This window comes from Octodon degus, unplaced genomic scaffold (genome assembly GCF_000260255.1).
Source record: "Octodon degus isolate 3935 unplaced genomic scaffold, OctDeg1.0 scaffold00061, whole genome shotgun sequence".
Lineage (NCBI taxonomy): Eukaryota > Metazoa > Chordata > Mammalia > Rodentia > Octodontidae > Octodon > Octodon degus.
The window spans coordinates 1,936,452-1,945,383 of NW_004524637.1; the positions used below are offsets into that span (position 1 = coordinate 1,936,452).

The 8,932-nt window shown below is 41.2% G+C and overlaps 1 pseudogene; it reads left to right on the forward strand.

Moving 5' to 3' along the window:
- The first annotated feature begins 425 nt into the window (after positions 1-425).
- LOC101592943 lies at positions 426-1,794 on the forward strand (annotated as a pseudogene).
- Positions 1,795-8,932: the final 7,138 nt, after the last annotated feature.

Consider the following 8,932-nt stretch of genomic DNA (forward strand, 5'->3'; position numbering starts at 1 on the left):
ACCAATTTGATTTGAAACTGTCTCATTGCTATTTGTTTCTCAACAAAATTATGGAGAAAAAAATAGTCAATGAGATAGAGATGGAAAGAATGTCATACGATTTGGGTGATGGAAGAGAGTAAGGAAAGACAGAAATGGGGGAGCATGCATATTGTCTGTGAGAGCATTTGATGGACAGAGCATGCATCCCATATCCAAAGTTGGTAAGTTGGAACTGAACATATGTAATTGACCTTTGGAATTAAAAAAAGTTCTTCAAGTGAAAGAGCAACACAGCATTTGTCCTCAGTGGCTTTAGTGTTGAAAGTGAGCATGCTCATGGTAAGAAGGCTGGTTCTCTGAACTTTGAACCCAACCAAGACCGTGGGGCCAACTGCTGGAGGTTGTTCATGCTCTGAAGGAACAGGCCTAATGTGTGACTCAGCATGTCAATAGTGAAAGTGCAGCTTGGTCAGTGTGGCAACAGATTGGCTTTGAAGTATGTGATGCTTTATTTTAATGATTCACAGTGTTCCCAGGGATTCTGCTCAAAGAGAGAGAATGAGACATATTGAGCATCTTGCAAAGAAAGATTCTTCAGAGAGGGAAATGGGGGTCCAATTGTTCGGGCCATGCTTGTTGACATGGAACCTAAAGTTATCAGTCAAGTGCTGTCAATGCCTACCCATCCCGGGTGGTGGAAGTACAGTCATCATGTGTGCTTCTGTCAGAAACAGGGTTCTGGAAACACCTAGGCATACAGTTACTCTGTTCATGGACCCAAGCACGAAGAGGCTATCATGAACCTAATCTGGAAGGAAGTGGAGAAGTATGACTCTTTGAGTGGTTTTTCATCATCATGAGTATAGCTGGGGGCACAGGATCAAGGCTAGGAGCCTTCCTCACACAACATCTGCAAGATCACTACTCAAATGCTTTGAAAATGAATCAGATTGTACGGCCTTATGGAACTGGTGGGGTTGTTGTTCAGAACTACAACTCCATCTTGATGCTCTCTCATTTGTACAGATCTTCAGATGCCCTGCCTGTGCATGAGAATGATGCTGTCCATAAGATCTATGCAAGACTGATGAATATCAAGCAGATCTCCTTTCAGGATATAAATCAAGTCCTTGCACATCAGCTGGGAAGTGTGTTCCAGCCTATGTACTCTGAAAAGGTGCGTTTCATTACTGAAAAAATCCACTAGGAGACTTAATGGAGCATTTAGCTCACCATCCTGAGTTCAAGATTCTGGATGTCCGTAATATTCCTCAGATTCTGAGAATTTCCTGGCATACAGCATGTTTACGTGAGCTGGCCTCCTGAAGCATTTGAGACAGATGTTCATTTCTAATGCAAAAATGGATGAAGGTATTGATGAGCAAGTACGGACTCCTTTACCAAGATTTCCCCCTCTTGGCAAAATGTCTCTCAACAGGGAGCAGCATTTGAACACCTCCCTTGCTAACTTGGTCATCCTTCATGGGCAAGATGTGCAGAATGCATATCTGGGGGGGATTCGAGGGCCCAGCGCTGTACACCTGCTCACTGGGCCGTGCCAATGCCTTCTTTGTGTGGAAAATGCTGTGAGCCTTCAACAGATACAAGAGGTCTGCAGCATTGGTTAGCCACAGTCAGGCCTTTGCGAAGCCACTGGATGTGGTTGTGGACAAAGCATGAAACATGTTTGCTTCAAAAGCTTCTATTCATCAGTACACAAAGTTTGGAGTTATATCACACATTGAAGAAGAGGATTTTTGGGACAGTTTCATATTGTTAGAACAAGTTGTTGCCAGTTACTGTAACCTCTGATTTTGAATAAAAGAGAAAAGTACCTCAAGGGGGAAAAAAAGACAGAAATGGACAAGGGCCACCCCAATCTGAAGCTCAAATGTGTTTAATGAAATGAGCACCAGACTTTTCTGCTTCCTCTCTCCCAGACAGCAACAACGGGCAAGAGTCAGACTAGACAATATTATGTCAAATATATGTTTATGGACTCATGCATTTGGAGAAAATTCATTTGACTCTCTGAAAAAAAGTTCCTGGCCCAAACCTTCACTTTAATCAATGTAAAAATACCCACTTTCCCATTATTAACACCAGAGTGTGAACCCAGTCCTGAGAGAGAGGACATGTGGGCTGCAACTGGCAAAGCCATGGGGTTGGACCACCCAAATCTGTGCATTTCACATCTCACTATTAAGTACCCCAGATGCTGGACATAGAACTACAGGACTTAACGTTTGTCCTACAGGGTTTGAGTATTGTTCTGATCCTGTTCTTTTCTATGCCCTAGTCCTCCCTTTTGAAATGAGATTGCTTACCCTGTGCCATTGTGTTTTAGGATAATATAATTTGCTTTTGGATTGTTACCAGGGTTTACAGCTAGGAGTTTGCCTTGAGTCCCAGAGGAATCTTTGGACTTGAACTTCTGAGAAACACTGGCACTGTTAAGACTTTTGAAAGGGAAAGATTGTATTTTCAGTTGTATGCAGAATATTTGTGTCTTTTTAGGTAGAATTATAAATTTGTTGGGCCAGCCAAATAGCTCAGCATATTAAAGCACCTGAAAGCAAGGACAGGGGCTGGGGGTTCGACCCTGGGTTTGTTGTTGTCTTCATCTGGAGATAAAATACAGTTAAAGGAGGTGATTTGGAGGGTCAAGTCATCAAGGAGTGAAGTGCAGTAACTAAGTACAGTAACTAGGCTTCATATTTTCCTTGATTGCCTTGGGAGCCACCTGGCTGGTTAGTAAAGCACTCTTCGAAGTATATCTGAAGGCATCGTGGAGGCACGACTGTGAGGTCTCGATCTGCTCCCTGGCCCTGTCCTCCGTGGTGCAGCCCTGCTGCTCGCCTTTCAGATTGCCATGAGGTGAGCAGGATCCTCCACCAAGCCTTTCCTCTATGGTGTACCTGCCCTGGAACCAGCTAAATGCAGACTAAACCTTCCAAAAGCAGGAACCAAGTAAACCTCTCCTCCATTGAACTGTGTGTTGAGCATTTTTTCACAATAACAGGAAAGCTAACTAATACAAAGTATAAATGAAAAAATATATCTTTACACACACAAGGTAGCTAAGACAATGGTACTATGAATTTGAATTGGCTTACTGAAAGGAACAGTTAATGGTTAATTATTTTTGAAGCATTTTGGCATGTCTACATCTGATAATCTGAACAACTACCTTTGAAGATAGCAATGTACAATATAACAGCCATTATTGATTTCCTATCACCTTTTTTTAAATTCTGAATTATTTTGGGTTTTTTAAATTTTTATTCTCTTTAAAAGAAAAAGAAATATACTTCTGATGATATTTTTACAAAGATAAATAAAACAGATTGTTTTTCATTAAAGATACCTAAGGATTAAGAATGAGGCATCATTGCTTTGCTTACCTTTCCTGAAGTCACAACTACATAAAACAAGGACTTCTTTCTGTAGAGGACCACACTGCTGTGGTTCTAAGAGCACTAGAGGATCTGCAGCCATGGGAAGGACACAGCACCTAACTGAGGATGTCAGAGCCTGACACGGGAGGTATTACCCCTGCAGAGTGGAGGAAACTCTCCTGTAGACTTGGATGATAGCATAGCCGTTCCTGCAAGTAGCTTCCTAGGTACTAGAGAAATAAAATGGCACCCCCAAAATAGTGACTAAGCCTATGCATAATCAGGAGAAAGATTTCTCAGGGCCAAGATCCAAAAATCACAAGAAACATGGTCATATAAATTAGTATGACCTCTCTTATACTTGGAAATTGTGTGATCTTAATTGCAGATTACAAACTTAAACTTTTCTGGGATGCGAAATTAATACATCGAAGGCTCTAAGCTCCTCCTACAGGAGCTCTGAGTTTTTTTGGTTCTGATCTCACCTCAGAATCTGGCAGCTTCAGTGGCTTAACTTGAAATCTGAAAGAATGGAAACAATACTCTCAGTAAGCAAATCAGACTGCAGTACACAGATCATTGGCTGCCATTAGAATTCAGTGCCAAAGGAGTTAGCTCTATGCATTCCACATACCTGATGCGCAGTCTTCTTCCCTAATAGATGGCCATTTATCAGCCACAGTTCCACCTCTTTCTACTCACTGTCTTAGAACAGAAAAGTAGTAAAGACACTAGCTTTGCCATAAAGATATGAGCTCAAATCCCATCTCTGCCACATGCACATAATACACACTTTAGCCAAATGTCTTTTCTGCATCCTAGATTCCTCAGTTTTCAAAGGGAGATTCTAGTAAGTTCTTCCAGGACTTTTCTGACAATTAAGTCAAATGTGTAAAACTCTGAAAGGAATGCCTGGAATATAGTAATTTTTTAAAGACAACAGTAATTACTGCTATTCACTAGCTGATTGTGAATGGCATCCCTTATACATCAAACAACCATAAAAATAAATAAGAGAAGGATCCCATTTACAGAGTGTCAATAATGATAGTGTATAGGAGATGCCATAAAATCACAGGATGCATACAGCTCCCTTATGTTTTAGGTATAAACTTGAGGCCAAGTTTATAAGGCCACACAGTCCGTGAGAGACACAAAAGAATTTAGATGCCTATTTGCTACTGTTATAGGTTAAATCATATCCACCAAAATAAGATACTTTGGTCCTACCTTAGTGTCTTAGCCATTTTTTTCATTACTAGGACAAAATACTCAGCACCCACAAGTTAAGGCAGAAAAGTTTACTTTGACTCACAGTTTATACAGATTTCAGACAACAGTTGGCTATCCAAGGCAGAGCAACATGACAGCAGGGAATGGATGGCATGGTGATGGGAAACAGAGAGAGATCAAGACAGGAGGGAGGTAGAACTGTCCAGGCCAGGCCCCTGTGACCACTTTCTCCAACCAGGCCCTCTTTCCCAATAGACCAATCCACTGATGAGTATCAAGCCCTATGATGAACCATCTCCCTGAAGCTCCACCTGTAAGCACATGAGGCTCTGGGGATCAGCAGACATAAGCCATAATACCTAGTGACTCTGAATGTGGGCTTTCTTGGAGATAGTCTTTACAGAGAATCAAGATGGAACAAGATCATCAGGATATGCCTTGAGCCAATACACATGGGGTCCTTGTAGAAGGAAAACCTGGACTCAGAGACATGCAACACCATGTAAAGACCGGAGGTACAGCCCCACAAATCAATCACTCTCAGAAGCTGAGAGTTCTCTAGTACATAGGGTCCCTGGCAGACTTGCTAAGAAGCAGGACTCAGAAATGAATATAGGGAAACCTAATATGTATTATCTGTTCATTTACTTGGTAGTTTCAAGCTAGCAATGTGTTGTCACTGAAGACAAAGCTGGGAACTGCTACAGTCAAAATCATGAACCAATATGGCCCACTAAGAGGCACCTGAGAGGTCTTCCCTAGGACAAAGGGAAGAATTCCAGCACCAGAACTAGCCTAAAATAAGCACTGTGTATATGGAAGTAATCTACCAAGAAAGGCTCTGTGACTACAGTGTAGACCATCAGGGGAACAGATTCACTTCTCTTATCAAGCTACATTTACAGTTAGGTCTATTACATGCACACACTTCTAGGATACTAGCAAAGTGTCTCTGAAGGTCGAGTGGCTTCAGAGGTGACTCCCAGGGGTTCTTTGTCTGAGGTCATACTCCTCATCCTCATCTACTTCCTGTCCATTAAAAGTCAGGCAGATTTTCACTCACTTAGACATGAGTTTCAAAAGAATGTCTTTCTTGCTTTTACATTCAACAGACATCCAAATTCTTTTACACACTCATATATACATACAGCAAGAGAGACAGAAAGAGAGAGAGAGCAAGAGCAAGAGCGAGAGCGAGAGAGAGAGCGAGAGAGCGAGAGAGCGAGAGAGCGAGAGAGCGAGAGAGAGAGAGAGAGAGAGAGAGAGAGAGAGAGAGAGAGAGAGAGAGAGAGAGAGAGAGAGAGAGAGAATCTGCTTATCTGCTTACAGGTCCCAAGTCCTTAATCTAGTTCTTTAGTATGACAAAGAACTCAGACACTGCCAGGTTTTCCTTTGACTGGGCCTGTTCCCCAGGTCTACGCTTTTTAATTATACAGTGGATGTCTTGGGACTTCACAAACAAGTTCAGCCAACAGAATTGTGTTGATGATTATTGTAGTGAAGTTCCTTTGCCAACTGTCTCTAGCCAACTAAAGAGACTAAGTACATGAAACACAAATGGTGAAAGTAAGATGGATTACTGCAGTGGTTCTCAATCCAAGATGATTTTTCTCCCTCTTCCCAACCCCAAAATATTTGGCATGTTTGTAGACATATTTTATGGTCACAACTGGGGTGGGGATGCTACTGCCATCTGGTGGATTGAGACCAGGGTTGTAGCTTCACATCATAAATGGCCAAGACAGTCCCCCAGAGAATTATCAAGCTAAATGTCCCTAGTCAGAAATTAAGAATGCCTGAATTAGTGAAATAGAGGGCCCAGAACAAACTGAGATAGATTGCCTATAACCACATCATTAACTAAAGTACTGGTCAGAAAGTCTCAAAATAGTAGCATATCATATGTATTTCACACCTGGGAAAGAGTTTCTGTATTACTAAATTATTTTCAATCACAATGTGTGATAATAATAACTATGATTTTATTAATACAGTTCTTAATTTTAAAACAAAAATGTTAAAAGAAGAAACTATTCCTGCATGCACTAGAATTTGCCCTTATCAAACAAAATTAAACCTTGTAACTCTCTGTTGCATTTTAAAATTCATGACAAATTCTAAACTCAAAATTCCCAAGTTCTCACTCAGAATGGTAGTATTAACTTAAGTTGTTTTCTCCATCTTTGCAATCAGTGTGCTGGTATTATTTTGAGTCTTCTGATTAAAGGCAGGAATGTGCAGTACCATGGGGATGGAGGTGCAGAGTACAACCAAAGCAAGCCCAAATCACGCTGATCTTCCTTTAACTTCATCTCAGGAAGAACACTTGTAGCAGAGTCCACATGTGTGATGGACTGCTTGTTTAACTAGAGGTTCTTCAAGTTAACTTCCATGTCCAACAGAATTTACTATGACTCTTACAGCCACCCCTTCCATACCCTACCTGTCACAAAAGCTGGCTCCTTTGATGCGGCAAGGGCATGAATATCACAAGAAGAAAAAATCACCAGGGACCATCTCAGAGGCTTTGCTGCCAGACTTGGCAACTCATTATTGGTCATCAGTTTGCTAAGTAGGGACCAACAATACAACAGCAAGAGAAATCTGTTTCTTTCCTTCATGCAGAGTGCACATAATGTATGAAGAGGACCACCTTAATTTCAGCACTGAAAGTTTTCAGTGCGCTGCTTACATTCTTGTTGCTTCACTAAAGACCAGCCCAGTACTTCTGAGAGTGTGAACTGGCTTGCCAAGCAGACAAAATGTGATCATTAAGGACGGTATATTATGGTCATCTTGGACAGGCCCAATCTGCAAGAAATATGAGCAGCAATTTGTGTTGAGTTGGAGCAAATTCTTAGAGAGAAACATGATTTTGATAAATGACCAGGATCTGCCAAACTCTAGATTCACTTTCTAAAGTAACTCAGGACTGCACTATGCCACATCCTACTCATTTTTCACCAAGCATTTAGGCATTTCAAAAATATTCTTTAAAAAATATCGACTTACAATAATTTGGCATTTCCATCTTAGAGTTTTCAGACAAGAAAAGGTAAATTCTAAAAATATCCACTCAAATTATTAGGAAATAGATTTTTCAACTGTATCTTGTCCATTTGGGCTATGGCCTTCCTTTCTTGGACTACTTCACTTTGGGGATGCAATATACAACAACACAAATGTCTCCCCATAGAGAACCTAATCCAGACCTTATGGTCTGGAGTCTATTTTTGTAATTCCAAAGAAAAGTTACTGGAATTCTAGTCAGTAAATTCCAATCTACCACTTTCAGTGCAACCCACAGCAAGAATAAAAAGATAAAGACATACCTGTAGTTGTAGGGAGCAAAGTGGGGCCTAAGTCCAGACAGAACAATGACTAACCCAATCAAGGCCATGAACTAGGGCCAAACCTGGGTTTTATTAATTTGTAAAGAGGGGATTGGCTCAGGATTGAGTGCTGGTGAAAATGACCTGAAATGAATAAGTACTCTGAGCTGGGCTCAGTAGGAGGTGCAATAGCACCTCTGCAATATGGAGAGGTATGTAAGAATACAGGATTCTGATAGCCTCTCCCTTTGGAGGAATCTGCGCAACACATTTTGAGGAAGCATCTTGTGTTTTTGGTCTGTTGCCTCAGTTTTGATGTGTGGCCTTCCTGCCCTAGGACATCATGGACTCTTTCTCTGAGTTCAATCTCAGCCAGTCGACTGCACAGCATCTCAGCCTAGCCCATGCTTAACAGCAGGGAGCTATAGGCAGGGCATTACGGACCTGTGGCATTGCTCTAAAGGCTATACATATCATCACCTCAGTTGGAACAATTTGCATGGCTTCAAGTCAACTAGGTAGGTAGAGTACCTGCCCAGATAGCTCTATAGAAGACAATACAGAAAAGTAAAACAAAGGTTAGCCAAAATGGAAACAAATGGTCTTTCAAGGAGAGTTATCCTAGTCATCCTCCATACTACCTTGTAATTCTGACAAAGTCCACAATGGGCTCTGTGAAGGCTTTCTAAAGGCTGCATTCCTTCTGGAAGCTCTAAAGAGGAAATCGCTGCCTTCTATTACCCAGCTTCTGGAGGCCACATGAATTCCTTTATTTGTGGGTCTTTTTTCCACTTTACAAACAATATATGACATGTTCCAGTCTTCCTGTGAAGAGCATCCTTTCTATTTTTGCTACTGACTTATTACGCTGTTTCCCTACTCAATACCATGTGCAAAGGATCCCACAGCTGTGAGAATAGGTTTAAATTTTTATTCAAGAACCAATGAAAAAAGAACTTTCAATACATGGAAATTAAATGACACCCT